Source organism: Mustela putorius, unplaced genomic scaffold (assembly GCF_011764305.1).
Source record: "Mustela putorius furo isolate JIRA1106 unplaced genomic scaffold, ASM1176430v1.1 tig00003834_pilon_pilon_pilon, whole genome shotgun sequence".
In the NCBI taxonomy this organism is placed as follows: Eukaryota; Metazoa; Chordata; class Mammalia; order Carnivora; family Mustelidae; genus Mustela; species Mustela putorius.
Window position 1 is genome coordinate 75,403,699 of NW_025421987.1, and position 16,764 is coordinate 75,420,462.

A 16,764-nucleotide genomic window follows, 5' to 3' on the forward strand; every position below is an offset into this window, starting at 1 on the left:
ATCAGGAGAGACCTGCAAACATTCCCAACCACTTCTTAACAGGGGGAAGACATGGGAAGGCAATCACGTATGACTGGAGTTCTACTCTGAGTTGGATTTAAGGAGATTCTGAAGAAAAGTATGGCCCAGTGTTATATCAGCAGTAGTACAACATCTTCTTCAGAGAGTGATTAAGGAAGGCTTTGATGGTTCAAGAATATACTTTTCTCAAAACGCCCTAGCAAATGTTTGAAATAATGAGGAATATTTTATTTTCATATTCATCACAGAACACATAAATTCAGGTAAGTATGCAGACTGATAATGAGGTAGATGGTCATTGTGCCATTGACATTAAAATTATTGATACTTTTAAAAATAATGACAGTAAAAGCCCAAGGGGTTATACAGCAACTGTGAAGAAGGTGATTGTCTATAAGAACAACATCACTTGGCAAGATATGGCCCTTTACTTGAGAGCTAAACTTAAATTACATTGCCCAGGAAGTAATTCAGCTTTATGCATTATTAAATTATTTTTAAAAAGAGCAAAAGATCTACAATATGACATTAGAGGGGAAGAAATGCCAGTATGGTGTCAGACTTATATCTGGCATCATCTGCAGTGTAGAGGGTTTTTTTTTCTCCCATCCATCTCCCATCTTCCTCAGCTGTGCACTGGGGGTGACAGTTTGCTGCCTTTCCTTCAGTGACTGATGGCGGCGTTTGTTCTGCAGGATCTGTGGTCTAGGTAGGGTTTCCAGCTTTTCCTGCAAGACCTCTTCCTTCCTCCAGGCCTGCACCACTGAGGGAAAGCTTTCTGTAGTCACCAACCCTGCCAGGGATCTTTCTCATTAGCCTCTGTTGGAAGTCTGGAAAGAAAAGACTTGTAAGTGGGTGCAAATTCCCTTTGTGTCTATGGCCCTAGATTCTCTTACAGGTTGCCTTTAGCAATTTATGAATATTTTTAAATATTTTATTCTTTACAGATTGCCTTTAGCAACTTTTGTACATTTTTAAAGATTTTATTTATTTGTCAGAGAGAGAAAGGAGAGAGAGCACAAGTAGGGAGAGCAGCAGGCAGAGGCAAAAGCAGGCTACCTGCGGAGCAGGGAGACCAGTGTGGGACTCAATCCCAGAACCCTGGGATTATGACCTGAGCCAAAGACAGATGCTTAATGACTGAGACACCCAGGCATCCCCATTTATGAACATTTTGTTTGAATTCTTCTCACCTGTTTGTGTTCACCTGGTATCCACCTCTATATCTCCTCACACTCTTGACCACAGGTAAAAGCGTGTTCAAGTCCTGTCTCTGTGTGGAGAAACCTGACTTTCCTTTGAGTTCATGCTGCTTTTTGCCCTGAGAACTTAGCTGTCTGATGGGTTCAAGACAAGTTATGATTTTGCAGTTTACCAGGCATTTTCTTGTTCTTGGGATAGGAATAACACTCTCCATATCTCCATGTCCTAGGCAGAAGCACAAGGCTCTATCACTTTTCTCAATATTTAATATTTGCTATCTTGCTTTTTCTCTTCTATGTTTTAGGTGAAGTCTTCGATACTGCCTCTGAATTTACCCAGTCTGGCATTTTTTATTTTTCAGTTATTTTTAGTAGTTATAGTTTTCTTCCAGGGCTACTTACTTCTCATATGTTTTTGTTCTTCATTTATACCTGATTGTTTTTGATTCCTACTCTTTAATTTTTATGGCATTATTATTATGTCTATCTCCTTGACAACATTAAATATACTCAGGTTAAAGCAATTTTTAGATTGCTGTGCTATTTTCAATTTACTGTGAGTGTATTTGTTTCTTAGATTATAATTTTTGTTAATCAATTTTCTCAGTAACAGTTCGATTTTTTTTTTTTTTTTGGAATACTAATTTGCAGCCTTTTGGGAGTAGTTGATTTCTCTGTGTGTGTATATGTGTGTCTATGTCTATCTGTCTGTCTGAGACCATTGCCTCTCTCAAATGATTTTATTGGTCTCTTTATCCCTGGGTCCTAAGTCCAGAACAAGATCTTATTTTTCTAAAATGGAGCTCTTCCTGTACATATAGCAATGTTGCATATCTCATTTCCAAGCCAAGGAATGGCTTGACCCACATCCAGGTGGCACAGCTGCCTCTCACCCTAATGACAGAAGCAAACGTAGGTAGGGGTCACCTTTTTTTTATCAGTCCTAATCTCTAATGTCACAACACAACATGGCTTTGGTCCTTGGCTGTATGTGTAATGCTTTTAGTCCCTCTTGTTTGCAGTTGACTTCCTCATGGCTTCCTGAGTTCTTTCAGACCAAAAAGCCAGCAGCCTTGGCCTTAACCCTTCCTACCACAGTGTGTTTCTCTTCTATTTTGAACTTGTGGAGATATTTATCATGTCTTTGAGTATTATTACTATATTAGTGTTCTCCAGGGAAACAGAAACAATAGTTGTTTCTCTCTCTGTGTATATGTATATCTATGGATTTATTATAAGGAATTGGCTCATGGGATTATGGATGTTGAGGACTCCTAAGGTTTGCTGAAGACCCCAGAGACCCAGTGGTATGGTTTCAATCTGACTTTGAAGGCCTAAAAGTAGAAAGGCTGATAGTGTAAGTTCCAGTCCAAATCAGAATCTGAAGGAAGGAGAAGTCTAGTGTCCCATCTCAGGGACAGTCAGGTAAAGAAGGGTTATTCTCTCTTATGCTGACTTTTTATTGTATTCAAGCTTTGACTGAATTTGATGAAGCCCATTCATACTTAGAAGGGCAATCTGCTTTATGATTCAAATGCCAATTTCTTAACATTTAAAAAATATATGTTTAATATACTAAAAAATATATTTTGTTATTGATATAAATTTGATGCAGGGGGAAGCCCTTAAACATTGAACCCATAGTGCCATTTTGACCAGAAATCAAGATAAGATCAATTTTATTTCAATTTAGTAACACAACTTGGATAATTGTACATAGCAAATAGTGTATGGTTAACAACATAAATAAATACTTGGGCCAGTAATACAAGTCGGATAATGGTACATAGTAAATAATGCAGGAGATTTTACCACAAAGGTAATGAATATATATTTACAGATAGAGATAAATAAAGATCCCAACTCCAGCAATTACTAATTCTGTGGTAGTTTATGACTTTTCAAATCTTTTTCAAGTTCTTTAAACTCAGTACCTCAGTCTCTTCAGAGATGTAGTGGTGGTAGTTAATAGTACTTATTTCATAGGATTAATGTGAAGACCATACCAGAATCCTTGTATTTTTTTGCCTTGTACTTTAATTTATTTATCTCAGCCATCTTGATAGCAAACATTGTGCACTAGGTTCTTTACATGCTAGCCTTACAAACCTAATTTCATAAAATAGTCAAGTCTATTCAGACACACACACACACACACACACACACGGAATTATAATATGCTTATTTATAATATTATGTTTAGTTTTAATGACCATTAAATAAGAATATTTATGCTATTTAAAATATTAATTTTTTGGTCCTTGGTCCTTTCTAACCTTCAGTACTGCTCTATAATATACACTTACACAAACAATTTATACATGTTTTTGAATCTTGCATCACAGAACAAATAAAAACCATCAGTCAGAAGCTCTTTGAACTTCCCAGGAAATCTATGAGTTTACCTGTATCTGCATGTATCTCTTAGTTAGAAAGGTGGTATTCTTTCTTTTAGTTTTACTTGCAGGCCCTCTGCCTTCCTTCAGAACCATGTTAATCTCTGTTATCATAAACCGGACTATCTCTACTAGCTTCTTTCCATTGACTTTTCAAAATAGTATCTCCAATGATAAAAGCAAAAAACAAAAGCCCCTCCTCTGACCCAATTTCCCTCTTCAGGTACAAATCTACCTCTATCCTCCTCTTTAGAGTCAAACTTCTTGAATGAATTTTCCATATTTATTTCATTTTCTCTCCTCTTTCTATTAAACACATTTCCGTCTGGTTTTTGCTAGGATTATTCCACAGTAACCATTTCCACTGAAGAAATCAATGTCCTGACAGGACCCTGTCCAGTCCTCATTTTGATCCCTCTCCTCAATCTGATGCTTCTCATCTCTCTGCCCCTCAACCACTCACTACCCAGTCTCCAGAATCCTCTCTCACCTGCACTCTAAAATGCAGCAGTTGTTCTCCTATTCTAGGGCCCTTTCTCTTTCCTTTTTACAAACTGTCTCTAGTGATCTCTCCCAGTCACTGGTACAGCTCGATCACCATGCATGTGCTGACAATTCCAAAATATATATCCACACTGTCTCTTGGACTTCAGATCCATAATCAATCCCTAGCTGTTCCCTTGCCCCCCGCCCCACTTGGATTTCACAGGCACTTAGAATTTGACATGTCCAAATAGGATGAATTATTTTCCTCCACTGATACTGGGTTTTCTTCAGAATTACCTATTTTAGTTAATGGTACAATGAGCTGCTCATTTCCTCAAGCAAGAAATCTGGAAGTAATATTGAATTCTCCCTCTTCTTCACCTTTTTCTCCATGCCTTATCAATTCTATCTCCTGAATAGTTTTCACAATTTTCCTCTGACATCCATTTCCACTTGCCACTACCCTAGTATATACTACCATCATCTTGGTTCTAATACATTTAATTTTCTATATTTATTATATTACTTATTATTCATTTTCATGCATTTATGTGTTCAAAAATGTTTATGAAGTATTTATATGTGCAAGACAACCCATGCACCAAATTTTTTAGAAAGAAAAAAAATTTGCAAATAACTTTTCCAATAGGGTAGATGAGAAACTCATAAAACTCACTATGAATCAGTTAGTGATGCCTGCAATGACGGTATTACAGATACAGTGACAGAGAAGTTCAGAAGAAAAGAGTTACTTTCATCATGGGGGAAAAGGGAGGAGGATTCATGGAAGAGGAGATATTTGAGCTGAACTTCACACATTTTGTCTTGAGAGTACTGGGTGGGAAATGATCAAGGGAAGGAAGTGCATGGTAAGGGAATGCTCCAGGAGGAGAAAACAGAAGGAAGTCAGACGTGTAAGGTGCAAAGTATGCAAATCACCAAGTCTGGCTACCAGGCAGGGTGTTTGAAGGTGTTGAATAGAAGATGAGCTGAGAAATAAAGGCTTAACTTAATTCATGGGCGTGCATTGTTTCCACATTCCCTCCTCCTCTGTACACTGCATTTTACTAGAAATGTATAGAGATGGAGAGGGCCATATTTGTAATTCTTAGCAAACTGAAGGAGGGAAGAGATCCCCCTGGCTTCTGCAAAGATGAGGTGTGACCTAGAGTAATGAAATGACCCTTCGGTGCACATTAGTCATCAAGTCTAATAACTTCAGAGTTACATTTTACCTGGTTCTTCCCCGCACACGCAATCTTTTTATAAGAGAAAATTTCTATCAGGGAATCCTAGGCTTTACATTAACTCCCCGAATCTGTAGGGGCAAATATCTAACACCCTCTAGTGATCCAAATGTTGTCGTTAGCTCGAAGTGGCTGTTACATAAATAAACAGAAGTCCTAGCATATATGTATATGGTAAGGTAAAACCTAAAAGATTCCTTTTCATAATTACATCACAAATATCACGTTCTTCTAATGCATTTTCCATTGTGAGAGCATTAGAATAAATATGAACCTGCTACTTCAGGCTTGCAATCTGCTTCATGAATTTAAAAATTGTAATTATTATTTTAGGTATCGAATATAGTACTTTTATTTCTCTGAAACAGAGAAAATGAGAAAGAAATGTGAAAGGGCAATTATCTTCAACTTGAATCCTAAGATACTTAAATCATCTCTTTTTCCCTTTACATTAAATATTTATATTGATTTCCTAATACTGTAAGGGACACTTAACACCTCTATTTATATATAAATGACTGGAAGAACACTTTTAAACTTTCGGCTGAAGTAGATTATTAAGAAATAGGCACTAGATATTGTATGAAGAAGTATTTAGTTACTTTAATGTAGTCCATAAATTACAATTGAACAGATTTAAAACAAACCACAATTATAAACAGGAAAATCCACTCTGAACTAATGTTTGCCACTTTACATTTAAACCCATCACTTAAAGAAAGGTATTTTCCTATAAAATCTCTTGTTTTGGTTTTCTAAGCCTTTTTAAGATCTTTTTTTTTTCTTAAAAGATTTGTCTTTAAAACTCTACTTATTTTCTGTATCTCATTCTCTCGACTTTTCTAGACCAAAATCTTACCTCTAATTTTTTTCTTAACGAATTTAATATATCCCACTTCATATTTCTCTTCAAACATGTTCAATTCCTTATTAAATTAGGGAAGGAAGGAGGGAGAGAGGGGGAGAAGGAAGGAAAGAAAGAAAAGAGAAGAAAAGAAAAGAAAAAGGAAGGAAAGATTTCTTGACTTCACTACTTTTAAGATTTAAGCCTAATCTTTCTTTTTTTAGATGATCTAAAATTTACATGCTTTATGTCTCTTCATTTACATCAGCTCATTCATTTGTTCAACTATTCAATTCAAAACAAATATGCACTGCATTTTAATCGCTTTTAAGAGCCAACTCAAATACCTTCATTTAAGCACAGCCTTTTCTGAACTCTATTCCCCTTCTCTCAGATGTGCTTCATCCTTTCCCTCTCGAATTTCCTTTGTTCTTTGCATTCAGAGCATTGTTTTGTTTCAGACTGTGGTTATTGGTATGTGTGTTTTCTCTAACCTTCTAATCAAAAGCTCTTTGAGGTTAGTGACTCTGCCCTGTGTGTCTTCTGGTCTCCTGAATGTCTAATGAATTACTTAGACAATTCCCTACAATGAACATTCATTAAGCACCTAATATATGCAATGCATTAGTGTCTAGAATTTATATTTAATCAGGCAGGTTTAGGGGAGGAACTCAAAGTAGCATAAAAAAACTGAACAAAAGACTCAGAGATTGGGAAGCATGAAATGTGGTTTTGGAATATCTAATCCACTTTTGCTAGATAGAAGGAACTGGAAAGGACCTAACAGGAGAAAAACTGAAAGCGGCATGTGGCAAACTATCATTATCGCTATAAAGTATGTTTGCCCAGAAAGGTTTTTCACTTGTCTTCTTCTGGCAACCATCCTAGGTTCTTCCTACATCAGCCTCTACTGTATTTGTAAATCTTGGTGGATTCTCTTACCTGGTACAGAAGTAAATCATGTGTTCTGGGCTTGATAAAGCAAATTAGCACTATTGTCAGTGACAGAAAGGAATAAATCATCCAAGCAAAACCATTTGAAGCCCTTCATAAAATTTCTTCTGGAGTTAACAGAGTAATTTTCCCTGAAGATGCCAGGTTGAAAGGGCGTATCTGGTGTTGTATCTTGTCCCAAGAGTGAAGACGGGCTGCCTGACAATAAAACTGAGGCAAACCAAAGAAGGAAGAAAAAGTAAGAGAAAAACTTAATGACCTCAGTTAAGCCTCTAAATACACTCATAAACTTCTCAGTTACATAAACCACTTAACCAATAAACTGTGTTTTTGCTTTTCAGGAATTTGCTTGTTTTAGTTAATTGGGCTTGAGCTGAGTTTCTGTCAGTGTCATTGTAAAGAGAGTGGATTATGTTGAAAGGTAGTCAGTGCTTTTACCATAGAGATGAAAGAACACTGAAGGTCTTGATAAATGTACTGGGTGTTGAAGTTACACCCTCTCTCTATTTATCCATTCTCTGATTAGTCTTCTTAACTCCCGAGGTCTTCCTTTCCCTTTTCTCTACACAAACTGCTCCCTGCAAAAATGTTACTAGATTCAATGGTCCTTTCTCAGCCTGCTTTTTTCTTGATTTCATTACAGTGTGTGATGATACTGAGAATTTATTCTCTCAATAGAGTCTAAGGCCCAAAAAAGGGGGGAGGGATTTTGTGTCAGACTATAATTTGAATCTGGCTTTACTGTGTTTTAGTTGTATGATCTTGAACAATTGACTTAAACATGGGCTTCGGTTTCCTTATCTATAAAATGAGGTTAGTAAACCCACCTCATAATTTAGTTGTGAGGATTAAGAAAGATAACAAATGGAGACTGGCAGAAATAAATTGTTCAGTGTGGGGTAGCTATATGGTATGGAAAATAAAGCGTGTAATTTCTCACTCTGTCTCAACAAGTAAACGCTGATAAAGTATTCTGGGTAGATGCTTTCATATCTTATTTTTACATTCATGTGCAGCATTTTTTATTTTCTTCTTTTATTAGGAAATAATATCCCAAATAATTACTTTCTTCCTTTGAACTATTTCAGATGTATCCTTACTTTTCCATTCCAATTGTTACCATGTAAGGTTTGACCTGATGACCCAGAAAGATTTCCTAACCTGTATCATTTCCTCTTCTAGTCTATGATTTTCTAGAATTTCTTATCAGTAAAATCATAAAGAAAGCAGTCTTTTGTGTTGGACTTCTTTCACTTAGTAGAGAGACAGCAAGTGAGAGTTTGAGTGTGCAAGTGTGCTCTAGGGAGAAGGGCAGTGGGAGAGGAAGAGAGAGAATCTCAAGTAGACTCCCCATGGAGCATAGAGACAGACTCCGGCTTTGATACCAGGACTCTGAGATTATGGCCTGAGCCAAAATCAAGAGTTGGCCATTCTACCAACTGAGCCATCCAGGTACCCCGATAGTGTGTTTTTTAATACTGTAGTCTTTTTTATTGCTGTGTACTATCTCAAAATATGGGTGCAATACACTTTGTTCATTCAACAGTTAATGAACATTTAGTGTGTTTCCAGTTTGAGGCCATTATGAAATAATGTTGCTTTGAACATTTGCATTCAAATCTTTGTGTAGACCTATGCCTTCATTTCTTGTGGTAAATGCTTAGGAGTAGCATTGCTGGTTCCTATGGTAAGTATATGTTTATCATTTAAGAATCTGAACTCTTTTCTAAAGTGGGTGCACCATTTTGCATACCACTGGCAATAAATAAAATTCCAACTACTATTCATTACTCAAATATTTTTTGTTCTCCTTTTGAGATTGCTTTATACTGTTTATTTTCTTTAAATTTTCTCTGTTCTTTTCATTGGATGATGTGTATTGTTCTATCTTCAAGTTCCTTGACTCTTTCTTTAATCATTTCCATCATTTCACTGTTAAGCTCAACCAGTGAATTTTTTAAAAAAGATTTTATTTATTTATTTGACAGGGAGAGAGCTCACAAGTAGGGGGGCAGCAGAGGGAGAGAGAGAAGCAGGCCCTTCACTGAACAGGGAGTCCTATGTGGGGCTTGATCCTAGGTCCCTGGAATCATAACCTGAGGTGAAAGCAGATACTTAACTGAGGCAACTAGGTGTCCTGATTTTTTTTCATACATAGTATTTTTCAGTTCTAGAATGTCCTTTTCATTCTTTTTATCATATATATATTCCTCTGCTTAAATTTCTTATTTTTAAAATTTGCTGCAAGTATATATTCTTTTACTTCAAAAAGGACAGTTTTAATGGCTGTTTTAAATCTTGGTTGGCTCATTCTAACATTTAAATAATCTAGGGTTGGGGTGCCTGGGTGGCTCAGTGGGTTAAGCCTCTACCTTCCACTCAAGTCATGATCTCAGGGTCCTGGGATTGAGCTCCACGTCAGGCTCTCTGCTCAGCGGGGAGCCTGCTTCCTCCCTCTCTGTCTCTGCCTTTCTCTCTGCCTACTTGTGATCTCTATCTGTCATATAAATAAATAAAATCTTTAAATAAATAAATAAAGAACCTAGGGTTAGGTTTCAGCTGGTTTTCTTTTTTTCTTAAGAGCATATTCTATTTTCCTGAATTTTTGTATGTCAGATAATTTTGGGTTACATCTTGAATGTCATGAATATTAAGTTATGGGAACTCTGAGTTCTATTGTTTTTCTTCCAAAGAGTATTAATTATTTTATTTTAGCAGTAACTATCTAATTTGGTCAATGACTCCAATACTAATTGAAATAAGTCCTTTGAGCTACTATCAATCTGTTGCACACAGATGTGGTTCAAGGGTCAACCAAAGATGTGAGCAGACAGAATCTGAGCATCTTCTGTATGTCTATTTTATCTTCCCTGAGATTTTCCCTCTTTCTCAGTTTCCTCTGGATTCAGTCTTCAGATTCCCCAAAGCAAGGAATCACTGGTTTTCCACCACACTGACTCCTCCTGACCCCAGGCTAGTATCTGCAAAAATGAGAATTCTCTTTGTACAATTTCTCTTGTGTGTGTGGATTACCTAAAAGAATATGCATACTTCTGTTTGCTTTAAAATGCCTTTTTGTAGTTTTGTGTGTGTTTGTGTGTCTCTCTCTGTGTGTGTGTGTGTGCGCATTATGTCCAGAGTTCAAAAAAATCTTTGACTTTTATAGTTGTTGTCTTCAGGAAGGCTAGTCTAATTAGATTTTATTCGGCCATTTCCAGAAACCAATCCTTCATATTAAAAAAAAAAATACCAGTGTTTATTTAGAAGATGAATTTATTCAAGCTCTTAGTTCTTTATCCTTTCCTCCACATATTTAGTCAAATTGATCTTAAGTAGAAATTCAATCCTCAATTGAGTTTTTCTTGCTGTAGCTTGGATTGTTTCTCTCTTTCTCTCTCCTTTTCTCTCCCTTTCTTATTCTTTCCCTCTCCCCTGTATGTTTATTGACGTTTTACACAGTTCTTGACATCAAACATACTCCTTTTTAAATTAACATTACAGAATACCTAAATTTTAGATAGTTATCAGTAATCTCCAGCTCAAATAGTTTATTTCCTGAACTCATATTAAATACAAACTTGAATATTTGAAAGTCATATTCTCATACCTGTTCATTCCTTTTAAGTTCAAGAGTATAGTGTGCAATGGTGGTAAGTTAATTGGATTTGGAATCCTCTGGTTCCATAGTTTCAAGTTCAAACTGTTTTACCTTGAATTTAGTAATTTTACACTGAGTTTTAGATTTTCCATCTTGAAGTAAGTATATGAAAAAAATCCATATTTCATATAGTTGGTATAACTGGCAGTATCACTTACCTAGTTGCTCCAGATTAAAAAAAAAAAATTAAACTTTCTGTAACATTCCATAGCCAATCAGTTTCTAAGTTTTTCTTGTATGAATGCACAACTCTTAATTTCTTTTTGTTGTTTTTTGTTGTTGCTACATAGTTGAGATACCCCCATCTCTTTTGCATACTATTGCAATAATTTTGTAACTGACTTCCCTGACTTTGGTTTTACCTCTGCTTCTCAAAGCACGGCCCATGCTGCTATAGACAGACTTTTTAAAATGGCAGATGTCATTACACAACACTGCTGGCCCTTCCTAAGGGTCAGATCAAAACTTCATCGCCTGAAACACAAACCCCCTCATTATCTGACCCTGCTTACACACAAGCTCATTTCTTGCTACTCCTCTATAGACCTCCCATGCTCTAGCTAAACAGAGATGCTTGCCTTTAATAATATATTTTGCACTCAAGTGAGCTCATGCCTTTATACTTGTTCCTCTGCTGGGAATGTCCTTCTCTGGAAAGCCTTTTGGTATTGTACAGAAAGTCACGATATTGTTTAGGTATGACCCTATCTCACAGATACTGCACAGATGGAGAAGGACCATGTCTATAATTCTTTTAATCCCTTCAATAATAAGGTAATAGGTAGAGAGAAACACTCAAAGGATGGGTGAGTAAGAATTCATTTACTCAATAATAACAAAGCAAGCTTGACTTAAGAACTAAATACATGGTATATTATAAATGTCTATTTTAGGTTTTCATAACTGCTCCTATAAATTTCAAATGTTTAAATAGTTACCAAAAAAGAATTTTAGAACCTCTGAAAAAGAACATTACCTAGATACTGCGTTTAAAATGGTTAAAATCTGGTAAATGAGCAAATGCATAATTTGAGTCATACATAATAAAGTGTCATTGGCTCTTAAATGAACAGCCTATTTTTGGAAGTATGGTAGAGTATCACTGCTTTATGAACACATTTGGGGCTAATATATGCCCATTCTAAACATTATCTCAAAAAAGTGGGGCCTGTGTCCTGTAATTAAAGCTTTAATGTATTTTAAGTAAGACATATATTTTTAAGAAATGTCTTTCAAGAACATCTGAGCAAATTCTTAAATCTTTATGTTCAAATGTTGGCTGCAGTTAGAGATAGTAATCATACCTCCAAAATTGCTATCAGTGAATCAAACTGACCACATTCATTCATTTATTCATTTGTTTAACTATGTATAGAGCACTATAATGCATCAGGCACAGAACAGTACACAAAAGAGACTAAGTCTATGATTTCAGGACATTTACATGATGTGAAGAAGTAAAAAACAAATAAGTATAATTAGGTTATAATAAGTACACTAAAGCAAATATAAGAAGTTAAGGAGACAGAGTAAATGAGGAGGAGAATGGTATTTTTGATAATAGCAAAGTCATCTTTCAAAAGTGACATCTGAACAGAGATCTATAGGAAAGAAGAAGTCATATAGCCATCAGGAGGAAGAGAGTCCAGGACAGAGAAAGTGCAAAGGTCCTGGAGTGAGAGATTGGTACCCTGTAAACAAGATAGGACAAACAAAAGATTTAGGAATAATGGTGACACAGTTAGACTGTGCAATTGCATTATGGAAGGCACACATTACTCATATTTAGAGTAAGGGAAAATAATTTCTGGTTGAGAGACCCTTTGAGGTAGTATTTTTGAAAGTTTTCAGTAGGTAGTGTGGGTGATTTGGATAGCCCAAGAGAATAAATGTTGAAAATCTGAGCTTGGAGACCAGGGAGTTATATCTTATAGGGGAAAAATAGAGATTAGGTAGAGAAGCGATGGGAGAGAAAGCTGAATAAAGATGAGTGGAACTGAGAATATGTTAACTTTGGATTTTGAGATAAGAAGTTTGTATTTCACATGATAGAATTACAGATTCATTAAGGATTTTAAAAAAGTGGTTTGATTTGGTAAAGGCTAGATTAAAAAAAGATGAATTTGACCATGCTGTACAAACTACATCAGAAGGAGAGTTGCTTTGTGGACAGACCAGAGTTGGAGACCAGATGGATTGTGGCCATATAGATACTATATACAACCAGGCTATGCCGGTACTCCTGGAAGTTAGGATCTGTTTTTTTCTGTATTAGTAACATCTATATCTTTTGTCTAGATTATAACAAAAAACTTCCAGGAAAGTGTGCAAGTGGTATATTTGGCAAATGCTATAAATTGATAGATTATTCAGCTCTACTTTTTATTTCTTTTGGAGCTGAAATATGAACTTCCACTGCCCCTATAAAATCTTTCACGGTATATTATTTATTTTTAACCCATTTTAAGTAAAATAAATATGGTTTAGGAGGAAAGCTGCAGTAAAATTTCATCCAAGCATGATATTTTATTAATACTTTCCCTTCTGAAATCTTTTGGGAAAGAAAAAGAAAAAGGTGCTCATCTCCTGCTATGAGTATTTGGGATTTTCCAAAGAATGAGTAATACTTTTTTTTTTTTTTAAACTTTAGGAGAACATGCCATTTAATTTTCTTTATATATATAATTACTGGGGAAAAGATCTTCCCACTTAATGAATTTCTGGACTGAAAGCAAACTTAGTTTATATACTATTGCATTGAGGTATCTGAAAATACACTATAATAATTGCCTTCAAGCCTAACTTCCTTTTCCAATATTTTCATTTTTATTTCTGGAAAAGGAAATTTTACCATCATAACAATTAGGTCATAAAAATATACTTATAAAGCTGATTTCACTATTCCTCTAGTGATATTTTACCCCACTCCTACTCAATACATTGGCTTTTTGAGCCAATATTTTCAGAAAATGCTAATATGTTATGTGCTATATTAAAATCTCCTTCCCAGTCTACAAATGAGAAGATTCATTTGGGCTAATTCCACAAAGTTTTTACTTGTATTTGACCTTACAGAAAGTTCCAATATTTATTCCAAACAGTATCTGGCCAGTTTAAGGCAGCAACCTCCAGCACAGTTAATGTCACAATCTAGAAGATCACATGATTGGCAATGTGAATTGAATTCAATTTCTTACAGTTCTATTGATGCCTTCATCCCCTATTCATGTGTTTAATGTTTTCTTTTCTAGCTCGTTATTGGCATTTTTGTGATCCTCTATACTGAAATTAGTTAACAGAACACAGATACATGAAAAAGAGAAGGCAGGGAGGGTCTAGCAATTACTCTAATCACTAATGACTTCCATGCTATGAACTAAATTTCATGATCAGTTTTTAATGCTAAGCCCAAATATCACTACATATACTGATGTTTGAATCAGAAGAGGAAAAACATCACATAGATACCAAAAATAGAGTGAACACTGAAAAGTAACTTACTCATGTGCCAAGCGCTTTACATGCATTATTTTGGATAATCTTTACAACATTCCTACAGAGTAGGTACTGTTATTATCTCCAGTTTGCAGAAGCAGAATTTGAGGTTTAGGGAGATTAAGTAATATGAGCCAGGCAATAACAAAGTCAGGGAAGATCCAGGATTCATTTAAACTCAGGCAGTTTGTTTCCAGAGTCCCGTGTCTTAACTGGATTCCAACAAAAAACAAAACAAAACATAAAAAACAAAACTTCTTGCTTTCATTGTTTTGGACATCAGATGGTGTAGGATGGGTTTATTTCCCTCAGAGGGTTAGTTTGGGAAAGTGGGGAAAAATGGGCAAAAGGAGTGTGGCTCATTTGCCGTATTTACAGATTGTGATAAATGCTATTTGTAAGGCAATTCTATTTTTTAAAAATTCTTAGCTCTTTTGTAAGACTAACTCATAAAAATGAGATAATAGTGCTCAGCTGATAAGGTGTAGATGTGAAAAGAACAATGAAAAAATACAATAGAACCTATTTAAAATTAATCTCATACTATAAGTATCAAATATTAGAAATGAAAAAATATTCAGTCATAATTACCTTTAGCATTCTGATAGCAACCTCAAGTGACGCAATTAGAAAGTGATTCCCACAGCCTTGGGATTTAAGAAACTATACAAAACTTTGTATCTGTAAATTACAATAAACAGTTTTATCACATTATCTTCAATTCTTTTAAAAATGTTTGATTTTGCAGTTTTTATAATGATGCCCTGTACCAGGCTAACCCAACTGTACAGTCTCATGAAAGTTGGAAAGATTTAATTAGGCACTTTTATTGATACTGAAATAGATCCTCAGTTCTCATTTTTCTTAGAAAATTCTGGTGAATTTTAGAAATTTCAGAGAACTTCTACAGGAATTAGGATTTAGCCAAACTTGCGCAAGGTAGATCTTTCACCAAGAACCAGACGTGTGTTTTAGTTGAATGAAATTTCACTTTCCTAGGAGCAATACTGAAATCTACTATTTGTCAACACATCACCTAAAGGTCACTTTAAAATAAGAAAAAAACAAAGTGACAAGATGGACTGAATTCTAGAACTGTCAGAAAAATGTGGTACTAAAAAAAAAAAAAAAAAAAGAAAAATGTGGTACTAAATTCCTTCTAAGAAAAAATGATGTGTCATAGGGAAGATTACTTTATAAAAAATTTTGATCACATATGCTGGAATCTTAGGTTTCTTATTAAGTGTTATTAATTAATTAATGAGCGACACTTCTGGGCAACCGCATTCTAAGTGTTGATTATTTTAAAGTTCCTTTCTTCTACCTAAATTTTACAGATTAAAACATACATGAGATTAAGAAATGTAAGGCAAGATATATAGTAAGAAAAAAAAAAAAAACAACCCACCACTTTTCTAGACTAAGCGTCACTGATTTCTTCTAGCGATTTCCCACTGGTGGATTTTCTGGGTTTTATTGTTGTTGTTGTTTGTATTATTACACAATAGCATCGATTAATTTACTGTTTCTGTTGTCAGGGCCCTGTTCCCCAACTCACTAGCCTTTACTAATTCACATGGAGTAGCTGGTGGGAGGTGGTTGGTGTAAACAAGGTGGTATACTGAGTCACACCCGTCACAAAAGCCAACACTGATGAGCTATGATGAATTTTTAAAAAATCACCTATCCAGTGGCAGAAGATGCGGGAACAGCCAGGAGCACGAGGCCAACGGCAGTGGCATTTCATCTACATTATCCCACAATCGGGGCTACAACCCACGCGGCGGCCGGGAGCCTCCTCTGCCTCTGCCTGGTGGAAACAGAAAATAAGGGGGAGTTTGGTAGCAACAGCTCTACCAAGGAACAAAAACTAAAGAGGCACGCTACGGGCTCGCCCCTAACTCCGCGCTCTCAGTTACCAAGGCGAAGAGCCGGGAAGACGAGCATAATGACGCTAGCAGCGGAGACACCCGTCGCGCCGCGGCCTCGCGGCTCGGCGGCCGGGCCGTTCACTCACACGCTCCTCTGAGTGGTTTGGTGAACGTCCCACGTGACGCCCCGAGCCCTTAACCCCTCCTGCCGCCTTCGGCGCCAGCGGGCGGAGAAGGCTCGGTGGCTGGGGGAGGAGGAAAGGAGGAGGGCGGAACTCGTAAAGGGAGGCACCGCCACCGGCTTCACGTTTGCCACCTCCGGACCCGCACCCCTGAAAGCCCACCCCACTGCGATCGCGGCTTGGGCGCGGGGGGGAGGGAGGGGTCGCGCAGGGGAGGGGATGCTGAGCAATAAACCGGGAGAGGAAGGGGTGGCGGGGGAGGGAGTCCTGGCTCTGAGGGGGCAGGACGGGGTCTGAAAGATGGGTCTAGCTTAATTCAGACTCCTGCACCCGGCAACGCCGAGAAGCGGGGGGGTGGGGGAGGAGAGGGGGTAGTGCTGTGTGTGTGCGCGTGTGTGTGCGTGTGTG

General features: G+C 36.7%; 1 long non-coding RNA gene across 2 annotated transcripts; it reads right to left on the bottom strand.

The window, feature by feature from the left end:
• Nucleotides 1–247: 247 nt before the first annotated feature.
• On the bottom strand, nucleotides 248–16,737 carry LOC101677479. 2 transcript variants are annotated; one of them, XR_199732.3, is made up of 5 exons: nucleotides 16,223–16,737; nucleotides 15,987–16,113; nucleotides 14,895–14,984; nucleotides 7,139–7,360; nucleotides 248–851 (listed from the first exon to the last, which is right to left on the bottom strand). It is a non-coding gene; the product is annotated as an uncharacterized LOC101677479 (long non-coding RNA). The 2 variants fall into 2 exon arrangements; XR_001180127.2 differs by lacking the exon at nucleotides 14,895–14,984 and having other exon boundaries at nucleotides 16,223–16,736.
• Between the last annotated feature and the right edge of the window lie 27 nt (nucleotides 16,738–16,764).